The sequence below is a fragment of the Phyllopteryx taeniolatus genome, chromosome 6, assembly GCF_024500385.1.
Source record: "Phyllopteryx taeniolatus isolate TA_2022b chromosome 6, UOR_Ptae_1.2, whole genome shotgun sequence".
Taxonomy (NCBI): domain Eukaryota; kingdom Metazoa; phylum Chordata; class Actinopteri; order Syngnathiformes; family Syngnathidae; genus Phyllopteryx; species Phyllopteryx taeniolatus.
This window is the reverse complement of record NC_084507.1, coordinates 4286880-4314876: the sequence shown is the minus strand read 5'-3', so window position 1 is coordinate 4314876 and position 27997 is coordinate 4286880.

The following is a 27997-nucleotide window of genomic DNA, read 5'->3' as shown; positions in this document are numbered from 1 at the left end:
GAAGGGCTGGAATATAGTATTCTATTTTTAACTGTGATATTTAAGTACCTATTTGCTGGAAGGCTATTTCGCCCTGCCTGCATTACTGTTGGATGTCTGGCAGAATGACAATAAAGTTTGATTTGATCAAGAAAACTCTAACCACTTCCCACATTTGTTTTAAACCCATCCCCTTGTGATTTGCATTCCTTGTTGTTCAATAGAAAACGTTAAACCAGATGAAGATAGTGAGGCGTGAGCTATTTGCTGAGTAGGAGGACCACAGTTTAGAGTAGGGGTTGGTGCCTTGCAATCAGAAAAACACTGACTTCAGTGTGAGATAATCTTTTTTTTTTCAACAGAGTGGAGTACAGACCACATTTGACCTTTATTTCAGCACCAAAATCACACAATTGTTCTATTGTGTCATAATGAGGTGTGTAAGGTCCACTTTTAGAACTACAATTTAAATTAGACATCCATCCAACCATCCGTTTTCCATACCGCTTATCCTCACTAGGGATGTGTTTTGCATTTTTTCTCAATTTACCTGTTTAGTTTAGGAACTGTTCCTAGGTGTCTTAGTAACATGTCTGTGACATGCTTTCGTCAGGATCAAGAATTCTATGCACCTTACACAGTCGATTTCTTTGCATCGCCGCAACGTCTCCAGCTGTCAACACATTTCATTTATTGCTAGCATTTCTTTGGAATACTCAGGATTGTATTTATTTACTTATATGTCCAGGTAAGGCCATTGAGAACAGATGCAATGCCAACCTGGCTGCAGAAAGGCAGAGTAAAACAAGGCAAAAAACTGCACGACAAATTGTATCATGTGATGTACTGTGCATGATGTATACACAAAACAATACCTAAAACATACCCTAAACACAAACAAACACTATATAATGATAATTGAAAATTTGATTTTAAATGGGATGTTAACATGATGTAACATCTGGCACATGCACTTCATATTCTTCTTGTTCTTCTCTTGTGATCTTTTAGTTTTATAGTTCTTCTTTTAGTTAAATATAAGGGGATTAGAAATCTTGCCGTATTTTTATTTATTTATTTATTTTTTAAATCTGTTTGACTTGAGTTGACATTTTTATTGCAGACATGCGGGGCACCCATTCAAATAATTTAATATTCAAAATTGTGAACAATTATTGGGATACTTCACAAGAGTTTTGACTCTTCTCATGTTCATCACACTGGTCCTTCTTTTGGAATACAGTATTTTAGATTCCTGAATTAACCTACCCTGTATGTTTTGGGAATCTGAGAAGAAGCCGGAGTACCCGGAGAATACCCACGCACGTATGGGGAGAACATGCAGACTACATCAAACTGTGAGGCTGACATGCTAACCACATGCCCACCTGCTTTCCCTGTACAACCGCCTCTTCATTTTAAACATTTTCATTTGACTGAAACAAATGGTTTCTGGAACATCAGGAGGGAATCAATAAGTTGGATCACCGAAACGCAATGGTTCAACCTGAAAAAAATACAATAAACGTGAAGTTGGAAAAACAAAAGGCTGCTCATGGGACATCACCATCCCTCCCCATAAGAGGTTTAGGGAAGCAGTGCAGCCCATCAGGGAATGCCAAAGTCAACGTGCACACTGTTTGATTATGTTAATAATAAATCCAATTATGCACTTAAAATATAATACTTGAAAAGGAAGCTAGTCGTCTTACCCTTTGGGTTCTCCAGCATTGGGACTACTCGATGCCACATTGTAAAAAATGGTGTAATCATAAAGACTTTAAGGACAGATATTTCTTACCACAGTGTCTTTGTTTTTTGCATCACTGTCATACATAGTTAATGGAGTACAACATTAAATGGGGGGAAAAGCCATTCTACTTTTCAAAATCTGCTTGACTCGAGTAAAAAACACAATTTGGAGACAGTTATAGATATTATTTGAATGTTGTAAAAAGAGGCTGACTCTTCTGTCTTGCAAAAAATATATATATATAAAAATTACCAGGTGATTTAAGTGTAACGACTCGTCTGACTTCAGTTCAGTTCCCGCTCAGTGATGTGTGTGAATGTGAATATAAATGGTTGCGTCTCCTGAATCGTGCACTGTGACTAAGCAGTCAAGAGTGTAAACCGCCTTTTGCACAAAGTCCGCTCGTGAAGGCTCCAGATCCTTGTGACCCTGAACAGGATAAGCAGTCTAGAAAATGGATGGGTGGATTCAAGTGGAATGTTTTCTAAAGAGCACATTGGGGACCTATTGTGTCTTTGACCCAGTCCGAAATTTGACACGCCACATGTAACAGATTTTCTGACATTATGGTAAACACTGGGCAGCACGGTGATCTAGTGGTTAGGGTAGAGTAGCCAAATATTGTACTCAAGTAAGAGTACTGTTACTTTAGAATAATATAAAAGTAAAAGCTAGTCCTCCAAATGTTTACTTGAGTAAGAGGAAGAAAGTACTTAGTGAAAAACTACTCAAGTAACTCGTAAGTAATTTTTGATTTAAAAAAAAATAAAATAAAATCAGAGCATGAACATCAAATAATAATAAAATAAAAATAAAAATGAATGGGAGTCCACACACAGCTGCCCCCATTTCAATTTGCAACTGCCCAAAAACCAACACATGCATTGAACCCTACAGAAACATGATTTGCTTTATTCACTTAAATGACTGAATGAAGAAGCTGTTTGCTAAACAGACTTATTGATAGTGTGTGTGTGTGTGTGTGTGTGTGTTTGTGTTTGAGAGGGAAAGAGAGAGAGAGAGAGAGAGAGAGAGAGAGAGAGCCTTGTCTGTTTGTATTATAACTTTCAAATCTGTCTCAAATATATGAAATAAAAGAGGGTAATCTTAGGTGTATTATGTTAATGAAAACAATGACGTGACACACTAACTAATATATAGTAATTTAATCAGGTTTAATCTAGATGTTCAGGACTAATATAAAACTTGAATAAAAGAAACTTAAAATATGCATGTATTATAGTTGATGTTGGAACAAGTCAGTGCTTGTAATCTGAGATCATTTTGCTTGCTTGAAGAGAACAGGCTGTCTGTTCATGTGCAACCAGAAACGAGACCAAGTATTAATGCGTAGTTATAGAAAAGTATGTTGAGCTTGTTTCTGTGGTTGCAAATATTTGTAAAGCAGCTCCAGCAGTCCAAGCATGCGGATTCAAACAATTCTTGTTTTCGCTGTACATTAAGAAGCCCCCCCCCCCCCCCCAACTGTCTGTGTCCACGCTAATTAATGCTGACTACACTTGAAAGAGTGCGTAGGCTACACTTTGAGCAATAATTACAAATGAGCCTTGAACAACATTTTGCTTCTTGGGTGACAGAAAACATAAAAAAAGTATGACTTATATGAATGTACCCAGCGAACAAACTATTTCAAGCCTGTTCTGATCCCCCGAGACATCCTATCAGTAACAAGTCACTGACTGGACAAGAAACTACACAACACAGTCAAACCAGCAATTAGTGCAAATTAACAGACATTTTCAAAAATGTCTTTGCTGAGAAAACTGCTGCTTTGTTGTTCAAAAATTCCCACTTTGGCCTTAAAGTGGGAGTGTTTCCAGCAAATGCCTAAATCCTAAAATAAGTACTGCAATCTTCTGGCACAGGCACACTGTAATGCTTTAAAAACAATTTAGCAACTGTCATCGCCGTAATTACAGTAACTAATTACCATCCTCCGTAAACAAATAGCTTAACATAATTCGCAGGCCCAATCAATTTTGAAGAAATGGAAATTGTAAAAGTAAAAAAGGCTGAAAACAGAGAGAACATTTTGGGCAAACCTGAAAGGACTACAGGAAAATAAAACACTTTGTTTTATCCACACATAATTCCCAGGGAATATCATATCATAAATATTTGCATTCAGTTGTTATCAGGACATTTGCATTTGCCTCTTATCAGTCAGCAAGCCAGGCACTGGCAGATAGAGAGAGCTGCCTCCACGCCATACACACATTTCTAATGAGTCCCGTCGCAGGCTGATATCATATTTTGGCTAGAACTTTATCACCAAAACGAGGAGGTCATTTTCTCCTAGAGTTGGCTCATCTTGGAACTGTCTTTGAGTTTTTTTTCCCCCTCTCTCTGATGTGATTCAACTGAGATTCATTTTTTTAAAGCCCACAAAAAAGGATTATTTCCTCTCCTCCCCCATCTGCAACGGTCTCGTATCAGTGGCACGTACGCTTGCAATGATTATCATTCTGTCATAAAATATTTCCGTTTTATCAGAGCATTATTTTATTTTCCACAGCATCCGTAGGAACAGAGACTCAGGGGAAACGAGTAAAAGAAACTGAGCTCATCTGCATGAACAGCAGTGGTTGTCGGACAGGAGACTCAGCATCTCATTTTCAGGGAGACGTGAGCAACTGTTGCGATGTAACACTTTCAAAAGCATATTCCACAATAACCATTTCATGGTGCATTTCAGAGTGCAATTATGAATGTGCCTTTTTTTTCTTTTACTGGGGTTCAAGTAAAGTATCCCGGTTAAATTCGTCTCTCATTAGTGTAGCACTTTTCTCAATGCTAATTATTTCCTCCCTCTCTTTCTGCCTCTGTCCATCTCTGAATAAGCCACAGCAATGCATAGCATTAGGCACGATGATAATTTCAGATTTGTCGATTTAAATGTGTTGTTTTGCAAATATTGTTGATTTCATGTGACTTAATGTTAATTATTCTTTTGATCTTATATAATTATGCAGATGTCCAATCATGCACATGTGATTATTTTGTTTAAATGTAATTAGTCTGACCACATTATTAAAAAAAATATATATACATATATATTTTCTCGAGTAAATCACAGCAATTGTAAAATATTGTAAGGATTTCTGTGTTTTAATAGACTTGTCCATGATACATTCAATTACACACAAGTGATTCACACTTATAGAAACAAGTAAACAAGTACTTAAACCTGTCATCCATCCTGTTCTCAAATCTTGGGCTGTTTTATTGTTTAAAGATGGAATAAGCTGGGAGCAAATATGATATGAGAGTGAATGTATTCACCCGCAGCTTTTCCTTGTGGAGGTTGACCCCCTCCCCCCGTCTTCATTATGGCTTGATGCCGGCTGCAGCGTGGATGAGGGCAGCTGGATCACCTTAAATATTCTCCTTATATCTTATCTGACTTCTTGTTGGAATAAAGGAGGAAGCATTCCACCAGGCCCAACACTGAAGTTCTATTTAGCTTCTTTATGTTGCCCAAAAACAACAATTGCAGTCAATGTAGGACAGACCGTCCGTAGCTGACTCATAATTCTAGTAAGTTTGAGATCTCTAGATGTTTTTAAACAACCATCATGTCAACAAACTGATTCAGATATTCTCTGTAAATCAATAAAACATGTATTCGAGATTTCAATACAGCCCTCCTGCGCTGTCTTAATCAAAAGCAGCAACATGTTTGCAATAAAAAGATACACCAGTTAGCAAGATACCTGTTATACTTACTAAATTTTACTGCTAAGCTTCTGTGGACAGTCATTCTATTGATGTGAATAGTTTTAGGATAATTGTTTATATACTGTAGTTGGAGCAATTTGGAGATTTGTTTTCCTATAATAGATAGGATCACCTATTTTCATCCATCCATCTGACCATTTTATCCTGTTGCTGGAGATTATCCCGGCTGATTTAGAGCACAAGGAAGACAGCACCCTTGATTGGTCGCCATTCAATCTCAGGTTTCATATCGAAACAGACAACCACTTGCACTCACATGCAAATCATCACTAATCGGGAACTTAATCCCAGCTGCCTGAATTGCAGTCAAGTCAGGTATATTTTTGGTTTTTTGGGTGTTTTTTTTCTTGCTCTCCTGTGGTGCAGGCCTACGTGGGTGTCTTATTTGTCAGTACAGGTTCGTGACTGGCTGCTCAGAATTGGAGCTTCTGTCTCAGGATTGGTCATGTTTTGGTCAAGCTTTGCACATCTAGAAAAGCTCTCTATAAAACCAATTTATTATTTTTACTGGTATGACTGTAAGTAGTTGTAGTAGTTGTCAGGAGTGTGGCACCCATGGTGGAGCTGGGTGTCGCAACCCCCCCCCCCCCCCCCCCCCCCCCCCCCCCACCCCCACCCAACACACACACACACACTTTTTCCAATACCCTCACCCAATAGCGTTGCGGGCCGTGTTGAATTTCTTTTTTTTCTTTGGTATACACCGCAGGTTGCTACAAAATGGACAGTGGGCTGAGAATTGCCCCCGGGCTGTAGTTTGGACATCCCTGCAATAATGGCATGACTTCATTATTGCATAGATGTGTATTTCAGCGATTCATGCAATTACCATCAATACCAAAAAATAAAAAAAAAGAATTACAAAGATTAAAGACCCCACATGAATACAAAACATTACATGATTTGACAGACAACTGTCTTAAAATGTTTCTTTGTTGAATTTAAATTGCTTCAAAATGCATCATCTGTAACAGTCTTGAATGAAACTTCATTTGACAGCTGCTGACCATATATATTCATTCAAATCAAATATTGTAGGACAGACGTAGCAGGAAGTTGCACCCAAACAAACGGGCAAACCTGACAATAAAAAAATAACCAACCGAGCTAATAATCATAGATATAACCTGTCTATGCCTCAAGTTAACCTTTCACCTTCTGAAATCTTCTACATGTCTTTTCTGGGGAGGAAAACGAGTCTGGTTAAGAAATTTTACGTACAAATCAATATTGTTTCAGTAGTTCAGACATTACCGGTACATTTTAAAGGTCCCATGTTTTGGCTGTTTAGGCCTCCATAGAGTGACTCTCTAACATGGACAGAATAAAAGTGTCAATTTCATTAAAAAAACACCTTGATTTTGTCATATGAGTGTCCAGTAAAGGCCCCTCTGACAGCTTCTTCTGTTTGACCCAGTTTTGTGTCAGCTTTGTCCAAATTTGGTTAAGACAGCCCCCTTTCCTCTGATTGGTTGTCTCCGTGTAGAAGACCCACTTGTGAGAGCACATGTGTTTGTTATGTTGACAGCGCTGGCTCGGGAGCCGAAAGGGAAAGCGGAGATCTTCGCTAGTGATGGAGATACAGTGCTGTGAAAAAGTATTGGCCCCCTTCTTAAATTCTTATATTTTTGCATAGTTTCCCCACTTTGATGTTTAAGATCATCAAACAAATGTAAATATCAGACAAATATAACGCAAGTGAACTTAAAATTCTCTTTTTAAAAGGTGATTTCATTTATTCAGGGGGAAAAAAAAACAAAAACGGAAACCGAAACCTAATAACTGGTAGTTTAATAACTCAGCAGCAACAAGTGAAATCAAGCATTTTCTATAACTGGCAATGAGTGTTTCACATCTCTGTGGAGATCTTTTGACCCACTCTTCCTTGCAGAATTGTTTGAATTCAGCAAAAATGTAGGGTTTTTGAGCATGAAGTGCCTTTTTACGGTCATGCCACTGCATTTCAATCAGATTCAAGTCTGGACTTTGACTAGGCCACTCCAAAACCATCATTTTGTTTTTTTAAGCCCTTCAGAAGTTGTCTTGCTAGGGTCTTGTTGATCATTATCCTGCTGCAGAACCCAAGTGCACGTTAGCTTTGAGGTCACAAACTGATGGCTGAACTTTCTCCTCCAGGATTTTCTGTTAAAGAGCAGAATTCATGGTTGCATCAATCACAGCAAGTTGTCCAGGTCCTGTAGCAGTAAGCAGCCCAAGACCATCACACTCCCACCACCATGTTTGACTGTTGCTATGATGTTCTTTTTCTGAAATGCTGTGCTACATTTATGCCGGATGTAACGAGACACACACCTTCCAAAAATCTGAAGTTTTACTCATCAGTCCGTATTATATTCTCCCAAAAATCTTGGGAATCATCATGTTTTTTGAGCAAAAGTAAGATGAGCCTTTACGGTCTGAGCCAGTTTACCCTAATTGTTCACCAAATTCATAATGTGCTTCTTTATGTACAACCCCAATTCCAATGAAGTTGGGACGTTGTGTTCAACATAAATAAAAACAGAATACAATGATTTGCAAGTCATGTTCAACCTATATTTAATTGAATACACAACAAAGACAAGATATTTAATGTTCAAAGTGATAAAATGTTTTGTTTTTAGCAAATAATCATTAACTTAGAATTTTATGGCTGCAACACGTTCCAAAAAAGCTGGGACAGGGTCATGTTTACCACTGTGTTACTTTTTCACCTTTTTTTTTAACAACATTCAACAAACGTTTGGGAACTGAGGACACTAATTGTTGAAGCTTTGTAGGTGGAATTCTTTCCCATTCTTGCTTGATGTACAGCTTCAGCTGTTCAACAGTCCGGGGTCTCCGTTGTCGTATTTTACGCTTCATAATACGCCACACATTTTCAATGGGAGACAAGTCTGGACTGCAGTCAGGCCAGTCTAGTACCCGCACTCTTTTACTAAGAAGCCACGCTGTTGTAAGACGTGCAGAATGTGGTTTGGCATTGTCTTATTGAAATAAGCAGAGGCGTCCATGAAAAAGACGTTGCTTGGATGGCAGCATATGTTTCTCCAAAACCCACATGTACCTTTCAGCATTAATGGTGCCTTCACAGATGTGTAAGTTATCCACGCCATTGACACTAACACAGCCCCATACCATCACAGATGCTGCCTTTTGAACTTTGCGTCCATAACATTCCGGATTGGTTATTTTCCTCTTTGGCCCGGAGGACACGACGGCGACAATTTCCAAAAAACAATTTGAAATGTAGACTCATCGGACCACAGAACACTTTTCCACTTTTCATCAGTCCATCTTAGATGAGCTCAGGCCCAGAGAAGCCGGTGGCGTTTCTGTGTGTTGTTGATAAATGGCTTTTGCTTTGCATAGTAGAGTTTCAAGTTGCACTTACGGATGTAGCGCCGAACTGTATTTACTGACATTGGTTTTCAATTCAGGGAAGCTCCTTTTATACCCAATCATGGCACCAACCTGTTCCCAATTAGCCTGTTCACCTGTGGGATGTTCCAAACAGGTGTTTGATGAGCATTCCTCAACTTTCTCAGTCTTTTTTGCCACCTGTCCCAGCTCTTTTGGAACGTGTCTTTTGGAAAATTCTAAGTTAATGATTATTTGCTAAAAGCAATCAAGTTTATCAGTTTGAACATTAAATATCTTGTCTTTGTAGTGTATTCAATTAAATACAGGTCAAACGTGATTTGCAAATAATTGTATTCTGTTTTTATTTATGTTTAACACAACGTCCCAACTTCATTGGAATTGGTGTTGTAAGATGCAATATTATGGCGCCTGGTCCTGTGAGCACAGTTATGCCTCATGCATGTGGGGTCGGTACTTTGGGGCCATGTTAACGAGGGCTCTCAGAGGGGGTGCTGTGTCCATGCTGACATTTACAACTGGTGAGCTGCCTCCAAACCAAAGAGCTCCTAATCGCAAACTCATGAACAGCTAAAGGCTTCACAAATGAGTGCAGAGATGGTCCTTGCAGAGTGTGGTGGACTGGTGTCATCCAAATCAAATGTTATGGGCCAGAGTTTTTGTGAGGATCTCAGCAGGGACTTAGATCCGAAGGATTTGAGTAAAGCTTTAGCAGCTTTTAGAAATAAGCTTGTTTGGGAGAGGGCACAGTACAGTACAGCATCGGATTGTAATGGGACTAACAAGGAAAGTGGCTTGTCTATTGAATACAAGATTTTCTGTTCAGCAATACTGACTGAATACAGTAGCTTAATTAGGGCTACAGTATGTGTATTACACCTCTCTTTCTATTAACTACATCTATCTATATTTAACTGGACTCCGGTGAAATCGTATGGATAACACTAAGAAAATCGATTGAAAATTGGCAACCCAAACGTCAAGTTCACAGTTACTTGACTACTCGTGTCCCTCTTGTGTGCTGGTGAACTCTCAAGTCACATCTCTATAGTTTCTGCTGTGGCGCACTCTCAGTAATAGCCCAGCAAAGTTTCGTGCAGTATAGCATCAGTCAAAAGGGATTCCCCTCACAATCAAGCACCCATCACATCTTACATACTGTAATGCAATTACAGTTAGTATCTATTTTGGCTCACGGTGCAGTAATGAAAGACTATTAATATATCTGTAATGGTACAGTGGATTTTAACCATGTATCAACAGAAGATTATCATTTGTCCAAACTTCCACTTTTTGGGAGGTACAAAACATATTAAAATCATCCGCACTTCCATCCACTGGGCATGTATTATATTATGCGGACTAGTAAATAGCGAAGCACTGTATTAGTCCAACAAAATTTTAGAAGTTGAAAAGTAGCAACAATACGGGTATCAGACAAAGTGATGTGATGATTCTCGTCACCCCAAAAAAAAAAAAAAACATTCCTACAATCCGTCAAATTCCGAAGATAACATTTTACTCCTCTCGATGTAGACTATGAGAATGGTAACTGTACCATCATGACTAGGTTTTTATTGACAGTTGTATAACTGTTTAACGTTCAGCCCATAAACATTGTAGGTTAAACAATTGGATGTGATACATTGTGGTCTTTTACTACTTTGTCTTCTTACTATTTTTTAAACACACTTTAAACCATATTTCCATGATACAAATACATTACAGCTACATGTACTTTAATTTATTAAAACAAAATAGAAGGGCTCTATCAATTGGGATGCCTCTCATCACGGCCCTGATTGATTGCTGACCAGTCCAGCATCAATTTCAATTGTATGTATTGAAACCCGCGGCACGGTGGCCGACTGGTTAGAGCGTCAGCCTCACAGTTCTGAAGACCCGGGTTCAATCCCTGGCCCCGCCTGTGTGGAGTTTGCATGTTCTCCCCGTGCCTCCGTGGGTTTTCTCCGGGCACTCCGGTTTCCTCCCACATCCCAAAAACATGCATTAATTGGAGACTCTAAATTGCCCTTAGGCATGATTGTGAGTGCGAATGGTTGTTTGCTTCTATGTGCCCTGCGATTGGCTGGCAACCAGTTCAGGGTGTACCTCGCCTCCTGCCCGATGACAACTGGGATAGGCTCCAGCACGTCCGCGACCCTAGTGAGGAGAAGCGGCTCAGAAAATGGATGGATGGATGGATGTATTGAAACTATTGGAAAACATCCTAACAGTGTAATTAAGACTTTTGTGATGAATATTTGCACTTGGGCATTTGCTGGAAACACTCCCACTTTAAGGCCAAAGTGGGAATTTTTGAACAACAAAGCAGCAGTTTTCTCAGCAAAGACATTTTTGAAAAGTTTTGGGTTTGCATCATATGATGTGGTTGATAGAACTAAATATCATTGTGCTAGCAAAAGGAGGTACCGGGAGGAGCTCAAGGCATGAGCTAGTGAATTTATGTGACATCCTGATCTTTTAACAGTGACAGTTAATCACGCAAATGGCTTCTTATGTTAACCAAGTTCCCATTCACCATTTTTTTTAAATTAGTGTGATTAGTGGCTATATTCTACTGTATGTGCAAGTTGGAAAAGGCTTGCAGCTGGTCATTCTCTAGTCCCCTCAAATCTGTCATTTACGCACCCACATGCCAGGTATCCACTCCAGATGGAGCAACCCTAATATGTGGGCGTTCTCTGTCAAATTTGGCCCTGCGTGCAGCATGTGCGCAATCTTCCGTGGACCTAAGCACTTTTCCTCATCAGTGCTCCAAAGGCTGTAGTAAGTCTAGCGACCCGTCAAGGTGAAATATCGAATTGCACGTTTTGATCCAGTTAACTGCAGCCGATGGCTCGGTGGCGGCTGACCCGTGCTGATGGTGCGGGGCACTCCTGGCCCATAATACTGACATATGCTAACTGACTGCCCAACAGCTGTAATGTGTCTCTACCACATTACGCAGACAGACAATAGTCAACATTACATTTTGTTATTGGCAGAAAATATCAGTGACTGTGGACTTTTTTCACCTCTGCAATCGCAGAACTTTCCTCCTCAAACATTGTGTTGGTGGCTTGGTGTCTGTTTTGAAGCGCAGCTCACTATTACAACTAAAGTCATTGTAATGGCACAATGTTGAATTAGATTTTGAATAAGTTGTTTTTATTTGATCTATGTCAGTCGTTAAATAGATTAAATTTGACTTGCCTGTAGTTGCAGGGCCCCGCTGATAAAGAACGGCTGCCACACCCACTTTTCCATTGATGGACCTCCAAACATGCGATCAGTCACAAGCACAGGATTCTGATAAAATTACTTTTTTTGGATGTATTTTATGCAGAATAAAAAAACATGCTGTCCTTCAGAGTGTTGTTTGTTATACGGAGCGGGACGCACAACAGCATTCACAAGTTTCAGGAAAACTCAAGGCTCCAACATTTATTTACAGCCTGCCTCAGACTTCAATGAGTCTCTTAGGCAGTTGTGTAAACTTTACCCGGTTACACTTGGTGAGTGTGTCAGTCAGAAGTCTGGCCGGGAGAATGCGCATACCGTAGCTGGCATGTGTGCAAGCCAGGCACTTAAAAAGAGACTTCACGCACGAACGGGAGGATATGGCCCTAAGTTACTCCCCTTTTCGGTCAAAATTAAAAATCCTCAGCCTCAGGTGCTGCATCTCTGCTGTCTACTGTCAGAAAGGTTGTGGCTTTTCTGTCTGTGATGTTTGCGCAAGAATGTGTTGTGTATTTATGCCATCGATTTATCAACATTTTTTTTTATAGTTTAAAATATTACTAGGATTATCATGTACATGATAAGAAACAGTTCTGTTGCTCTCTCACACTACGTGCACCACCAGGCACGTGCACAGATCGATCCCTAGTGGTGCTCAAGCATGTGCCCTGGATGAGAAAAGTGTCCTCTCTGCTGATGCCAATTATTTTATTCATTTATCAATATTTATTGTCACCTCCATCATCAATTCCCACTAAGCGTTTTAGTTTTTTTTTTTTGAGTGATTACTTTTTGATGGGGATTTGAGTTCTTGTCAGAATTCTGATCTGTGCTGCACACAAGCCACCCACTTTCTCCTCCAAACTCTCCAAACTTCTCCACTTAGCTATCATGCAGTGCTAATGACAGTTTGTACGATCCCTGACATTGTTTGGTGGTCTCTCTCTCTCTCTCTCTCTCTCTCTCTCTCTCTCTGTCTCTCTCTCTCTGTGCGCTCCACAGCACAATAGACAATAGATACAGTATAACCATCATCACATTGCCCCCACATCAATGCCCCACATTCAACATGGCTCCTACGTAGACACGGGAGGCACGTCTTTTATAATTGGATCTATTTATTTTTTATTTCTGTGTGACCTGGAAATACGTCAGTCCCATTCTCTGCCTGCATTGCGCCACAGCGCCAGTAAACAACAGCGGTCAATTCTGGAACTAACAGACTTTGTCAACGGTAGTTTCAGTGACAAATGCAAACTATTTTGGGACACATCGTTCAGTCCCGACGGGACGTTTTATCCAATATCAGCTATATCGGGCTCCATTTTATCGAGGTTCCTCATTCCAAGTCCTAGTTCTAGAATTGCCGTTTTTTTTTTTTACTGGCACTGTGGCGCACTGCCGGCAGAGAATGGGACTGACGTATTTCTGGGTCACAGATATACAATATGACTAGATCCAATTCCAAAAGACGCGCTTCCAATGCCTGTGTGGAGGCCATGTTGAATGTGTGGCATTTTCGTGGCTGCCATGTGATGATGGTTATATCTATTGTCCAGAGGTGGGTAGTAACACGTTAAATTTACTCCGTTACATTTACTCAAGAAATATTTTGGATAAATTGTACTTGTGAGAGTAGTTTAAATGACCCTTTTGTACTTTTTACTTTTACTTAAGTATTTATTTGAAGAAGAAGATACTTTTACTCCGTTACAATGATTGACATGCCGCACACTACTTTTATTTAGCCATTATTGCGTGCGTGATGAGTCACTGATGGTGTAGTGGTACACTCGCCTGACTTTGGTGCAGGCAGCGTGGGTTCAGTTCCGACTCAGTGACGGTGTGAATGTGAGTGCGAATGGTTTTCCGCGTCTATATGTGCCCTGTGACTGACTGGCGACCAGTTCAGGGTGTAGTCCGCCTTTCGCCCGAAGTCAGCTGGGATAGGCTCCAGCGCCCCGCGACCCTAACCAGGATAAGCGGTGTTGAAAATGGATGGATGGATGGATGCCTGCGCGATATATTTTTAGACTTCATCATCAACTTCCACATAGGGCGCTGTTGCGTCAATTCAACGTGATCACAAGTGTCATTTGACTCCAATTTACCAATCAGACGCCACAAGGCAGTCACATGACGTGACACAAACTCTTCGTGGGCCAATCAAAGTGATTCATTTTGAGGAGAAAAAAAAAACAGCCATGCAGTGTTTACTTTACAGACACCGAAAAACATAAGCTTTGTCATGTGGCGGAATCTTAAATTGTGACTGCCCAAATGTGGACATTTCAGCCCACTTCTAACTTGAGAAAACCCATTGCAGTAAATGTTTCTCTCTCGCACATGTGTGTGCGCTAATACAAGCATGCGCACACACACACACACACACACACTCTCTATCAGTAAGTGTGGTCTGCAAAGAGGTTCTTCATTTTGTCATTGACGTGAATTAAGCAAATAATGTTTCTGTACGGCCCAATGCATGTGTTGTTGGTTTTGAGGCAGTTTAAAATTGAAATAGTGGCAAGTGTGTGTGGATTCCCGTATATTATTATTTTTAAATTTTATTTACGTTCATGCTCCGAGTTTTTTTAAAATCAGAAGTTACGAGTTACTCTTTACTTGAGTAGTTTTTTTGAATGAGTACTTTCTTACTCTTACTCAAGTAAATATTTGGAGGACTATTTTTTTACTTTTACTGGAGTCATATTATTCTAAGTAACAGTACTCTTACTTGAGTACAATATTAGGCTACTCTACCCACCTCTACTATTGTCTGTTGTGCAAAGAGCATGGCAGAGAGAGGGCGGCATGGCTCTGAGGAATACAAAACACAAAGTCTTTGAAGTCTTGAACATGCTATTTTTGGTACAGTAACAGTTTGTATTTATTTTTTATTTTTTGTCAAGCCGTTGGCCTTTGGCAACAGATTTGGAACTAGGAAGCACACTGCCTTGCGTCTCATGACAGCGACTCACCTATGATAAGTACTGAACGTCAACAATTTCACCATGACCAAGCACACCGGTATGGTAAGTTTGGATAAAATGTGAAACTTTCAAACATTTTCAAGCTTGTTTTATATTTACAATAACTAGTACAGTACTGGGCGTTATAGATAAAAAGGCAAAAAAGATAAAATGAAAAATCTTAATAATTTTTTCCTGTACAGTAATATGGGTGCATATGACCTTAAAAATAAGTACTTCAATGCCACGGACCATCAGCTATACCACACCCACCCAGCCGCGCCACCAACCACCATCACACCTCTGACTCCCCCTCCTGCGTTTGGCCATCCATGAACAGGATGTGAGACGGATCTTCAAACACCTAAAGATCAACAAAGTGGCAGGCCCAGACCAGCTCTCTCCAGTCTTCACACAGATCTTCAATAGATCTCTGGAACTGTGCGAGGTACCATCCTGTTTCAAATGCTCCACCATCATCCCAGTCCCCAGAAAACCTGCAATCTTGGGTCTGAATGACTACAGGCCTGTCGCCCTGACATCTGTGGTCATCAAGTCCTTTTAACACCTCATGCTGGACCACCTCAAGAGTGCCACAGGTACCCTGCTGGACCCCCTGTAGTTTGCCTACCGAAAAAACATGTCTGCGGATGACGCAGTCAACATGGGACTACACTTTATCCTAGAACAACTCGACGGTGCGGGCCCTATGCAAGGATCCTGTTCGTGGACTTCAGCTCTGCGTTCACCACCATCATGCCTGAACTCCTTTCCTCCAAGCTTCTCCAGCTCAGCATCTCGCCTGACATCTGCCAATGAATTTACAGCTTCCTGACGAGCAGGACACAGGAGTTGAGGCTCGGGGACACCACCTCATCTACACACACCACCAGCACCGGGGCCCAAGAATGTGTCCTCTCTCCACTGCTCTTCTCTGTCTACAAAAACGACTGCACCTCAACGGACCCGGCTGTCAAACTGCTGAAGTTTGCAGACGACACCACAGTCATTGGCCTCATCAAAGACGGGAAGTGGAGCGGCTGAAGCTTTGGTGCGGATGACACAACCTGGAGCTGAACACACTCAAGACTAGAGATGATAATGGACTTCAGGAGGCATCCTTCACCACAGCTGCCCCTCACGCTGTCCAACTGCCCTGTGTCAACTGTCGAGACATTCAAGTTACTGGGAATTACAATCTCTCTGGACCTGAAGTGGGAGAATAACATCAACTCCATCCTCAGTCCCAGTAGAGGATGTACTTCCTGCGTCTTCTGAGGAAGCAGGGCCTGCCACAGGATCTGTTGAGGCAGTCCTACACAGCAGTCATTGAATCAGTCTTGTGTTCATCCATCAAGAGTCTGGTTTGGTGCTGCCACGTTGTTTTAATTTTACTTTTATTTTTTTCTCTTTGTTGTAAATGTTTATAAGCTGTTTTTTTTTCTTTGTTTTTAAATGCTTTTAATCATGTAAACCACATTGAGTTCCCTTGTGTATGAAATGCGTTGTATAAATAAATTTGCTTTGCTTTGCTTACCCCTCAATATTTCTGTACACGTGCTTGTACGCCACATTGACTGCAATTGTTGGGAGTCCTTTTTGGTTGGGTTTTATTTTGAAATTGTTGCTCATCACCCTCTGCATTTAAACTCTGGTTTGACTTGCATCCCTCGCCAGAACCTCTCGTTACTTGCATGGTATCGATCTTTTTACACTTTCTTGTTAACTACGCTTCCCAGTTGTCCCCAATGCTTGCTTCTAGTAATATTACCTCCCTTTGTTGAACTTTTGGTCTTGCTCCTAGGTTGCACTGGTGCTTTTCAGTTCATTACTTTGTTGAAAATTTAAGCGTTTAAGAGAGTTTTTTCCTGGCTTTTTCCCAGTGAATTTTTCTTTTTCAGCCCCGCCGTGGAGAGTGCTCAGTCGCTGCCCCACCCGGTCCTCAGTTGGTTTGTTTGTTTCTTTGTTTAATTTGCTACTTTGGTGTCAGTGTCTGCTTTTGGGTCCAACTCCTGTCTCAAATATCACAGCAATTCCATCCATCCATTTTCTGAGCCGCTTCTCCTCACTAGGGTCGCAGGCATGCTGGAGCCTATCCCAGCTGTCATCAGGCAGGAGGCGGGGTACACCCTGAACTGGTTGCCAGCCAATTGCAGGGCACATAGAAACAAACAACCATTCGCACTCACAGTCATGCTTACGGGCAATTTAGATTCTCCAATGAATGCATATTTTTGGGATGTGGGAGGAAACCGGAGTGCCCGGAGAAAACCCACGCAGGCACGGGGAGAACATGCAAACTCCACACAGGCGGGGCCGGGGATTGAACCCGGGTCCTCAGAACTGTGAGGCTGACGCTCTAACCAGTCGTCCACCGTGCCTCCCAGCAATTCCACATTCCACCATTATTTAACTGATTATGGAAATAAATTGATCCAGAATCATTGTAATCAGCAACAATCTGTTTCTCCCTAATTCTAAAACTGTGTACACCAAGGTAATATGACCACCAAAATGCAGCATTATTCCATGTTTTTTTATGCTTATTTTTCTAGCATTTCATAAACTCTTATCACACAAGCTGTGGCTTCGTAATGCAAGGCCACCCTATACCATGACAGACACATCATTGCATTCTGTAACCTTTTTATTCTGATGGCCTCACAAATGCACGCACACACACACACAAAGGGCAAATTGACTGTTTGGGTCAGTGGAAATAGCATACGATGGAAGACATGAACGGTGCAGGGTGGAGTTGGGCTGATTAAGTTATTGTGACCAATCTCTTACTGAAATGCTTTCTTCAATCCCTCAGATAACATCATCCTTGAGGTTTATCTTTGTTCTTGAACTGATTTTAAACAACCTCCAACACACACACACACACACACACACGCACGCACACACACACACACACACACACACACACACACGCACACATTACATACTTCTCAATTCTTTTTAAGACATCTCATACAACCTTTCACACACCTCAGCCTCCCTGGTAAGGTCTATTCAGGGTTGCTGGAAAGGAGGGTCCGTCGGGAAGTCGAACCTCAGATTCAGGAGGAGCAGTGTGGTTTTCGTCCTGGCCGTGGAACAGTGGACCAGCTCTACACCCTCACCAAAGTCCTCGAGGGTGCATGGGAGTTCGCCCATCTAGTCTACATGTGCCAACACTACACACACATAATGCATACACATCAAAGCATGACATGATGAGACTATAAGTGGACATCCATCCATCTATTTTCTACACTGCTGGTCCTCATTCGGCTCGCAGGTGAGCTTAGCCTAGCTAACTTTGGGCGAGAAGTGGTATACATCCTGGATTTGTTGCCAGCCAATCGCTAGGCACATATAGACAAACAACCATTAACACTCACATTCACACATACAGTGTGGTCAATTTAGAGTTGTGGGTCGTGACCGAAAGAACAAGTCACGGACACGAGTGGCCGAGATGATCTACCTCCGCAAGGTGTCCGGGCTCTCCCTTTAGAGATAGGGTGAGAAGCTCGGTCATCCTGGAGGGAGTGAGAGTAGAGCCGCTGCTCCTATACATTGAGATGAGCCAGATGAGGTGGCTCGGTCATCTGATTAGGATGCTTCCTGGACGCCTCCCTGGTGAGGTGTTCCGGGCACGTCCCACCAGGAGGAGACGTCTGGAACAACTCAGGACACGCTGGAGCAACTATGTCTCCAGGCTGGCCTGGGAATGCCTCGGAGTCAGCCTGGGAATGCCTTGGGGTCCCCCCAGAGGAGCTGGATAAAGTGGCTGGGGAGAGGGAAGTCTGGGCTTCCCTGCTAAAGCTAATGCCCCCCACGACCTGACCTCGGATAAGTGGAAGAAAATGGATGGATGGATGGAAACCTGCAGTGCATTTTTGCATTTTCATATACCACAGTAAATACGATGTTTGTGTTTAATATTATTCATTCAAAGCAGATTAGTAGCATATAGATTTTAATATGAAAACGTGTGTAAGGCTATTTTGTTTGATGAAGAAAAGTGAACATTAAATCAGCATATATTATCTAATTCCATTATAGGAAAACAAGGCTTAATTAACAGGACTTGGCTAAATGTGGCATCCATCCATCCATCCATTTTCTGAGCCGCTTCTCCTCACTAGGGTCGCGGGCGTGCTGGAGCCTAACCTAGCTGTCATCGGGCAGGAGGTGGGGTACACCGTGAACTGGTTGCCAGCCAATCGCAGGGCACATAGAAACAAACAACCATCCGCACTCACATTCACACCTACGGGCAATTTAGATTCTCCAATTAATGTATGTTTTTGGGATGTGGGAGGAAACCGGAGTGCCTGGAGAAAACCCACGCAGGCACGGGGAAAACATGCAAACTCCACACAGGCGGGGCCGGGGATTGAACCCGGGTCCTGAGAACTGTGAGGCTGACGCTCTAACCAGTCGGGTTAGAGCGTGCCACGCTAAATGGGGCATGCAATTTAATGCAAAAGAATTAAGGCAACACTTAGGTTTGTTCATGAACGGCCCATTCACAACTCTATTTGTTAGCTCTACGAGAGGGACATTTAAAAATGTCATTGAATACATCCAACCGGATCTGAACAGTAAAGATAAGATGTCTATCTCAATTTGTGTTTTCTCTTCCCTCTGAATTTGATAATATCATATGACATACAATACTTCCTATCCCTCTTTTCCATCATAATTTCTTTATGGTTAAGAAATAGCATTTTACTGTGAAAATGAATCTGCTGTGCTCCCACTTCAACTAGATGACCTTAGAACAGTGTGACAGTTGAGTTTTTACATTCATATCCTTAGCTCATCATGAATATACACAAATATTCAGACAAAATTTAGAAGGGAATAGTATGAAATAGTTTTGTATTATGTTCTTATGTGGATGTTTGTCCTGCATGACTGTGTCTGTACAAATGCTTGCAAAAAGCTAAAACTGATCTAACACTCTCCAAATCAATGAGAAAAACTGCATAACATAATTTAAATGCAGTTATGTTCAGGGCGTATTACATGTAGTTAATAATGTATTGCATGGCGTGCATTCGTCCATCCACTCAAATGTGCCATTTACACACCCTCATGCCTTAAGCACCCCACGTGGAGCAATCCTAAAATGTGGTTATTCCCTATCAAATCTTGCTCTGCGTGCATTCTCCCATGGACTTCTCCTCTTCCATACTCCAGAGGCCGTCGTAAGTACAGCGTCTCGTGAAGGTGAAACTTCAAGACTTTAAGGATTCAGTTACAACGTACGTCCACACGTTGTAAGCGACTTCCAGAAAGCTAGCAAATATATGTAAAGACATAAGTATATGTATATGTAAATATATTTTACTGAGCTGATCAAAGAGGCGTTGTAAGTCGGCTATTATGGTGCAGTGTAGTTGTAGTGTAGTTGTGATACAGTATGTCGAGACTGGTTAAGATAATTGGTGCCAGCTGATGTATTGTCATCTGTGCCAGGAGCTTTTTTGCTTTAAACATGGTCCCGTCCGCATTAGAAACAAGACTTTGGAGGGTTTTTTTTAAGCGCAGGGCTCCCACTATTACCACAACTACAGTCATCGTAATGGCGCGATGGTAAGTTTGATATTTAATCATTTGTTTTTATTTGATTATACACCATTGGCTGGCAACCAGTTCAGGGTGTACCCCGCCTCCTGCCCGATGACAGCTGGGATAGGCTCCAGCACGCCCGCGACCCTAGTGAGGAGAAGCGGCTCAGAAAATGGATGGATGGGTGGATGGATGATTATACACCAGTCATCAAAATATGTCCAGGTTAAAGTTAGTGTTGCAAGGAAGCTTGCTCTTTTTTATTGATGGACATCCAAACATGTGTTCAGTCATAAGCACAGTATTCTGATTAAATTACTTTTATTTGATTTATTTCATACACAACAAAAAAAAACATGCCCTCTTTCACAATGTTAGTGCATTAGCCAGAGCCGTGCACACGTTTCGACTGCCCAGTGACACATCTGCTACATAAGGTACAGTATTTTTATATTTAAAGTGTGCCATATTTTGAAAATGGATTTCAATGACATTCACAAGTCTCAGGAAAATTGCATGCTCCCTGATTCATGCCTCTTTGGTGTTCACACACAAATTCCCAGGCTACGCATGGTGGGTGTGTCAGAGATCCGGACGAGAGAATGCGCGTAGATTAAATGTGCCCTATCCCATGTACCGTAAAAAAAAAAGCCTTACGCACGACATGGCATGGCTCCATATGATTAAACATGTTCTAAATACGCCATTGTTTTAATTGTTGGCTTTAGCCCAACCTCATATTCTGTGGGTGATACCTGTTTTATTACCTCACGATAAAATGGTACCGACGTCTTTTTGATATCTGTAAGTGTTGTTAGAAAAACGCTTCCAGCTTCTAAAGTGATCAAGTGTCTTTTTCATCTACATCCTATCAACCCTTGTCTGCACCACACACATGTAATTGCATCACTCAACAAGCAGGTTAAGAGACAAGGTTGAAGAAAATTAACTTTTTTATGTTGGCAGATTTCCCCAGTTGTTTTAATAACCCATCTCAAACCTGTGATCTAATCTGCAGGAACAGTGGAAGTAATTAAAGTCGAAATTAATTATCCTCTGTGCCTGATATTCTAATAACGGCTTTGAGTTTTGTAGCAGGAAGTTGATATTTTGTCACCCGTGATTTATCTCTCATAGCTATGCGTGATTGTCTGCTCTAAGAGATTATTAATGTAGGAAGGGAAGGGAGCAGGAAATAGCAGATAAAGACGGAGAGGCTTTCCTTTCTTGCACTCCTCCTGACCACGGTGGCCCCTCTTGACGGCTCCAAGCTTCTCCTCCCCAGTCCCCTCCACCGCACCTCTAATTTTAAAGGCCCCTTTATCATGACAGTGTTTAGAGGAGATACTTTAAGACAGGCCTGCTTTTGATATAAATTATACAATTGTGCATAAGTGGCTAAGATAATACCACTCTTCTCCTTCTACATGCTAAGCTTGGTGCTCCCTTAGGGATGTCATTTAAGGCCCACGGCGTTCAGCAGTGCATACTGTTGGGGCCATAGAACCACCGCAGACATTGGAGCTGGAAATGTCAAGTTAAGTGAAAGGAGCTCCTCGCCCACTGCACACTCTTGCGAGCAGTGAACGGAACTCCCCATGGGGCAGACTTGTAGGAGTGCGGCAGTCCCCAAGCCCTGCTCTGTCGCTTTTACATTGACGACCAGTGTGTTTTTCGTGGCAAATGGTGAACTGAATTCAGAAATTAAGTATTGATAGCCGTTGGTGCAATGCTGCCTGAAGGTAGAAAAAATATTGTGTATCTCTTTACATGAGACTTAGCAGTTTTAAATTGCTTTCTCTTCTTTACTCCACTTGCCTTATGTTATTATCATTGATCTGTGATGTTGGACATATTATATATATATTATATATTCTGGTGCTTTTTTCCTGCGTTCTATGTATGATTTCACCATTATGAGGAGCTTTTCTTAAAATAGTTGAGCAAACGTACCTATATTTATGCACTATAGCTACAGTCCCCTCCAAAGGTATTGGAACGGCAAGGTCAATTCCTTTGTTTTTGTTGTACAGTTTTCTGAAGACATTTGGGTTTCAGATCAAAAGATGAACATGAGACAAAAGTCCCGAATTCCAGCTTTCATTTCATGGTATTTACATCTAGATGTGTTAAACAACTCAGGACAGCTCGGCACGGCTCGCAAACCCGGAAATGTGTTTTGACTGTAGGGGAAAGCTTCTGTGCATTTTGATTGAATGTAAACTGGGACGTGAAGACGGCGTGCAATTATAATTTTGAATCGCGTCAAAGCCAGTGGCCGACCAATCGGCCGCTCAAGGAAACCACCCGACTGAACTATGGCACAATGTGCGTGGTTTGGCAACTGTTTGGCGCCACGTTGCCTCGGCTCAAGCCATATAAATAGTACGTAAAGCATCAAATGTTGTTTAACATCAATGCTAAACTTTATTCATAATGTATAATGTGCCTGTCGATGAAAAAGCATAGCTTGTGGCAAGGTAGATCCCTCGCTCGGTACGTTGAAATAAATGGAGCTGGCAGCTTCCTTGCTAATATTCGCACTTTCCCTTTAATTCTCGCCAGCATCCTCTCTCTTTAACCGAGGGATGCTGCTTCTTCCTTAACGCTTAATCTATCTTTTTATGGTTTAAGAAATGTGATCAAGTACAATATATTATATATATACACCATCAAAGGCCTATACAGGCTTGCTGTTCAGGGCGTCCATAAATACAATCGCTATTTGGGATGGACATCTCGTTACATCTGCGTAGCCTGCCCTTCCCGCGATGCAGGAGCCAATCATGTTGAAGCGGGGCGGGTCTTGCCGAGAAAGGCCGTGGAATTTCTAAGAATGACTGTGAAATGGGACGTTCCCTTTCCGGGTGTTTTGTCTTTTGTAATTTGTTTTGCCTTTTGCAAAAGTGTTTCTGCTTTTGTTAATGTGTTTTCTAAAATGTAAAAGTGTTTAACAATTTGTTATATTGTGTTGCACTTCCAGGCCACCGTACCTTATTTAGAAACCGAGGATGAAATCAAAACTTCATGTACAAAAACAAATTATATATCACAACTGCACAAAAGACTTGATAAATATGAAAGAAGAACAGAAAAACAGTAAGTACGGCATTAACTGAGGGTGCCATCTTGCGCCACATTGCGCAAACTAGTTCATTGTGCACCATTCGTAATCTCAAAACATTGTAAGTCTAGAGTAAAGAAGAAGCCAGCCATGAAAGTAAAATGGTCAGTCAGTCAGTCACAATCGGACAAAAAAGGCAGAACTTATCTTACTTGCCAAGCTTGAATTTTGGTGAAAAACAGTCACTTTCCCTCATGTCTCCTGGATCAGCTATAAGACGATTTCAATGACATGCAGAAGATCAACGGTTGGGAGAGTGAGGACTGCAAGACAAGGGCTTAGAATCACGGCTGGATCAGAATGAGATGAACATACAATCAGAGGCAAAGCCACACGGGCTTATCTGCCCTTTTACGATGGCTGTCATCATTTGAGAAATCCCTCAGCTGCTCCTCTGCCAAGATGAGAAAGCTTTCTGACAAAAACAGAAAGTTCCTCTTTATATGCTTTGGGAAAAGTTTGGGAGAACTTGGAGTGGCCCACAGGGTAACACATTAAAGTTATCACAAAGAGGGTAAAACAAAATTGAAGTCAGAACTTGTAACCTGGTTAAGAAGAGAAATATGAAATAGATGAATGGTAGCATAGCTGTAGGGCACACCTGAAAAGATTAAATATTGTCAAGTGATTTTTCTTTTTAATCATACACTGCTCTCTCTCTCTCTCTCTCTCTCTCTCTCTCAATGTTATATATTCTTGAAAACTGAAACATACTTCCAATTGCCCTCCTGCTGTGACACTCGATGCCCACTTTCAATATGCTCCCTAATGTAAACCTGCAGCCTTCGTCCAAAACCGAGCTTTATCCTTTCAGGACCATTTTGATGTAAGCTACTGATGGACTGCAGACGTACACGGCATATGTCGCATACACTCAATACAAAACCTCCCTTGGCATGACTGTTTTCGGGCTTTGTTGGTGATCTGTAACATGAAATGGCTCAATTTCAGTGCACATCACTGAACATATCCAATACAAAGCTGCGGCCAGTGTTTATAGCTTACCCCCTGTGAGGTGCTGGCATCCAGTAGCGGCTCTTTATCTGAGACAGTATGGCGGTTGTGTCGTCTTTTCCCATGTGAGGCCTGCCATGCGAGGTGATTAGAGCATTTCTGTCAGTGGCTGAGGGGACAGATGGAGCAACAGAAGAGTTTCTGGAGAGGCTATGGCAATTAGGAGAGAAAGGAGAGAAAATGGTGGTTGAGTTCAGGGAGATTCTTTAAACAACAGTATTCAAGTGGCGCAGGGACTCTCATGGCCTTTGTCCACTCAACATGCCATTGTTGTGTTCATGTTAACATGCTTTCACACGCTGTGAGGTTTTCCCCGCAGTGTCAGTGTTGTAGTACAAAACTTATCATGGTAGAAGTAATTGGTTTCCTTTATGAGCCAATTACAGCATAGGAATGTACTTGTGAAATGCCTGTTAATGTCAAATGTACAGTATGAATCATGTTGTCGATTTAGAATTGGAATTATGAATTCTTTATTGTTTGGGGTGTCACATATAGATGAAATCCTCACATGAGATGACAATTTAAAACCTTGACTTCCAAATGTGATTAAATGGAATTCCTTATTTTTCCTTTTAACACAGCATTGATCAAATATTGTCTGCTAATTGAAACAGTACAAAACAAAATTGGGAAACATTGTGGCTCCTGCTGCACACACTGAGGAGATGGTTGTTCCCCCCTCTGTGATTAATTGCTTTGTCAACTATCAATCTACATAACATTAAGATGGCCACAGGACCTGCGGGTTGCTGCCGAGATGATGGTGCTGAATTCCCCACGGGGTCTTTATTAATCAGGCTGCTACTAGAGTTAACATTTCACCGTTAAAACGTAATGCATTCTTTAATTAATTAATCTCTCATTTATAAACACCTGGTCTTTCACTCCAAATTTGTCCCTATAAGCAAGCATTTAATGTTTTATGGTGGGCGCAGAACATTATAAATAAAACGTGATTAAGTAAAAAAGATTGATAAACATACTCAGAAGTTTATTTACAATTAGTAAATGATATCCCCTCATGACTAACTCATTCACAGCAGCAATTATTTACTGTGTGTATATATATATATATATATATAGATATATAGATATATATACATGTGTGTGTGTGAGTGTATCTCTCTCTCTCTCTCTCTCTCTCTCTCTCTCTCTCTCTCTCTCTATATATATATATTATATATATATATATATATATATATATATATACACACACACACACAGGTATATATAAGTATATTTTTATTTTCAGATTTCACCTAAATTAGGATAAAACGTTTGTCACTCAGTCTTAATTTAAAAAAATTGTCCCGAAATTGGTTGGGCTCTTCCAACCTTATCCCTAACCGTTGGAAAAATAGGTCATCGTTTCTTCAATCAAAAGTGTCCATTAGATGCAATAATTGCAGATTGATAAGTGTGGAAGGAACTCGGATCCCAAGCACAGCGGGAAATTATCATCTCAGGAATGGTTGTTTTTTTTTTTTTTGCCAACAACAGAAAAATGTGGGATCATTTGACAAGAAAATTGGTTTCAACCAATCCTAATCATCCAATGATCCATCCGGAATGGAACATTTCTGAGTGTTGAGGTTAAAGTTGCTTCCCTACCACAGATGTGGTGTAATTCAGTCAATATGCAAATGTGAGAAGTCCTGTATTAGTGTGTTGGTGTGAACTGGTTGCGCTAGGCTGAGCCAAACTGCTTCACCCTAATTATTCTGATGGTGATAAGCGGTGCAGAACTGCAAAGTCAACCCTGATTTAATCACGCAATTTGGGTCAGTCCATTTTGGCTGAAACCGAGCACCTCAACATCATCATTAAGGGCATGCTGCTTTCACCTTGCAAAGACAAAGATGAAGATTGTGCTGTTTTTTTGTTTGTTTTTTTCCAGCACAATCTTCATCTTTGTCCAGCGGAAACTTGTCCCACTCCCGGACTCTGTCTTGAAGAGAGGGGGCTTCGCTGTGAATTTGTCTATGATTCGAAATCAGAAATGTGACTTTGTGCTTAAGATTTCACTTCCGAGCTCTCTCTGCCTGTGGGACCTAGTCCTTGGGCTTTTCATCAGCTGCCATTTTCGACGGCATGCAGTAATTTCATGGCTCATTGCAAGCGCTGAAAACCTTTGAAACTGCAAATGTTAACTTTGCTTGGCCTGAAGCCATTTAGGAAGCGATTAATTTAGCAAACAGAAGTGAGCCACTTTCTCCTAGTCTGCGCATAATTTTTTTTAGGGTGGGGGGGCTCGTCTATCTGTATTTGCGTAAGAGTGAGCAATGTAATGACAGTTCCTGTAATTGTAGAGTGTGAAAATGGTTCCTACCTCAGCCTGGACTATCATCCCCATCTCTCCTGGCTCAGCCTTGACAGTCTTGTACAGTGAGAGCACACGCAGATTGAGAAAAGCCAGAATCACTTACAACATGCTTGACCTTATTTGTTGTCGCGAGTTGTTGAAGCACATTAACAGAGTGTTTGTGTGCAATTTCAGCACCTCAGTGAGTGTGGTTGAGACCAGATTTGCAAGCCACTGACATGATTTCCTGATCATGACTCGGAGCAAAAAGTGCAAGAAGCTGCAGTGAAGATATTGTTGGAAGTGTGAATGTTGTTGGCTTGTGACACGCTGAAGGAATAGTGCAGCTCCCCGTTAGGAGTTCTCAGTGTTTGCCCAGTATTCCTGGAGGCTATTTTTTTGTTCCGTACTTTGCGCAGTTAGGCATGGGAGAGGCAGACGGAGGCGGGTCAGCCAGCCTTCCGCTACAGCTGTCCTGCTCTATTTTGGCACCCTGCTCCACAAAGCCAATGTGAAAACAAATTCTCGGCCCTCATCGCAATTAATTTTTCTTTGCATCTGAAAAGAAATCTGTGGGGCCACGCGCTTATTGCGACAAATAACTCATAAATATGCAAATCGCTTGTGTATCCCCTCACTTATACTCTCGTCCTGTAGACTTTTATAATTCACATAATTCATGCCCCCACACTTCAGTTGTACAGTTGGGTTCACGGCCCTTGTCCTGCATGCTTCTTCTCCTGTCCTTGTCCTGTTCTATCTTGTCCTGGCCTTCCCTCACAGGGTGTACAGCCCCATGTAACACCCATATTCAAGGTTTCATTGTAGATAATGTAATGATTTACTTCTCTCATCCTTGACAATTAGTGCCTTTCTCTCTCCCCACAAGAAACTTT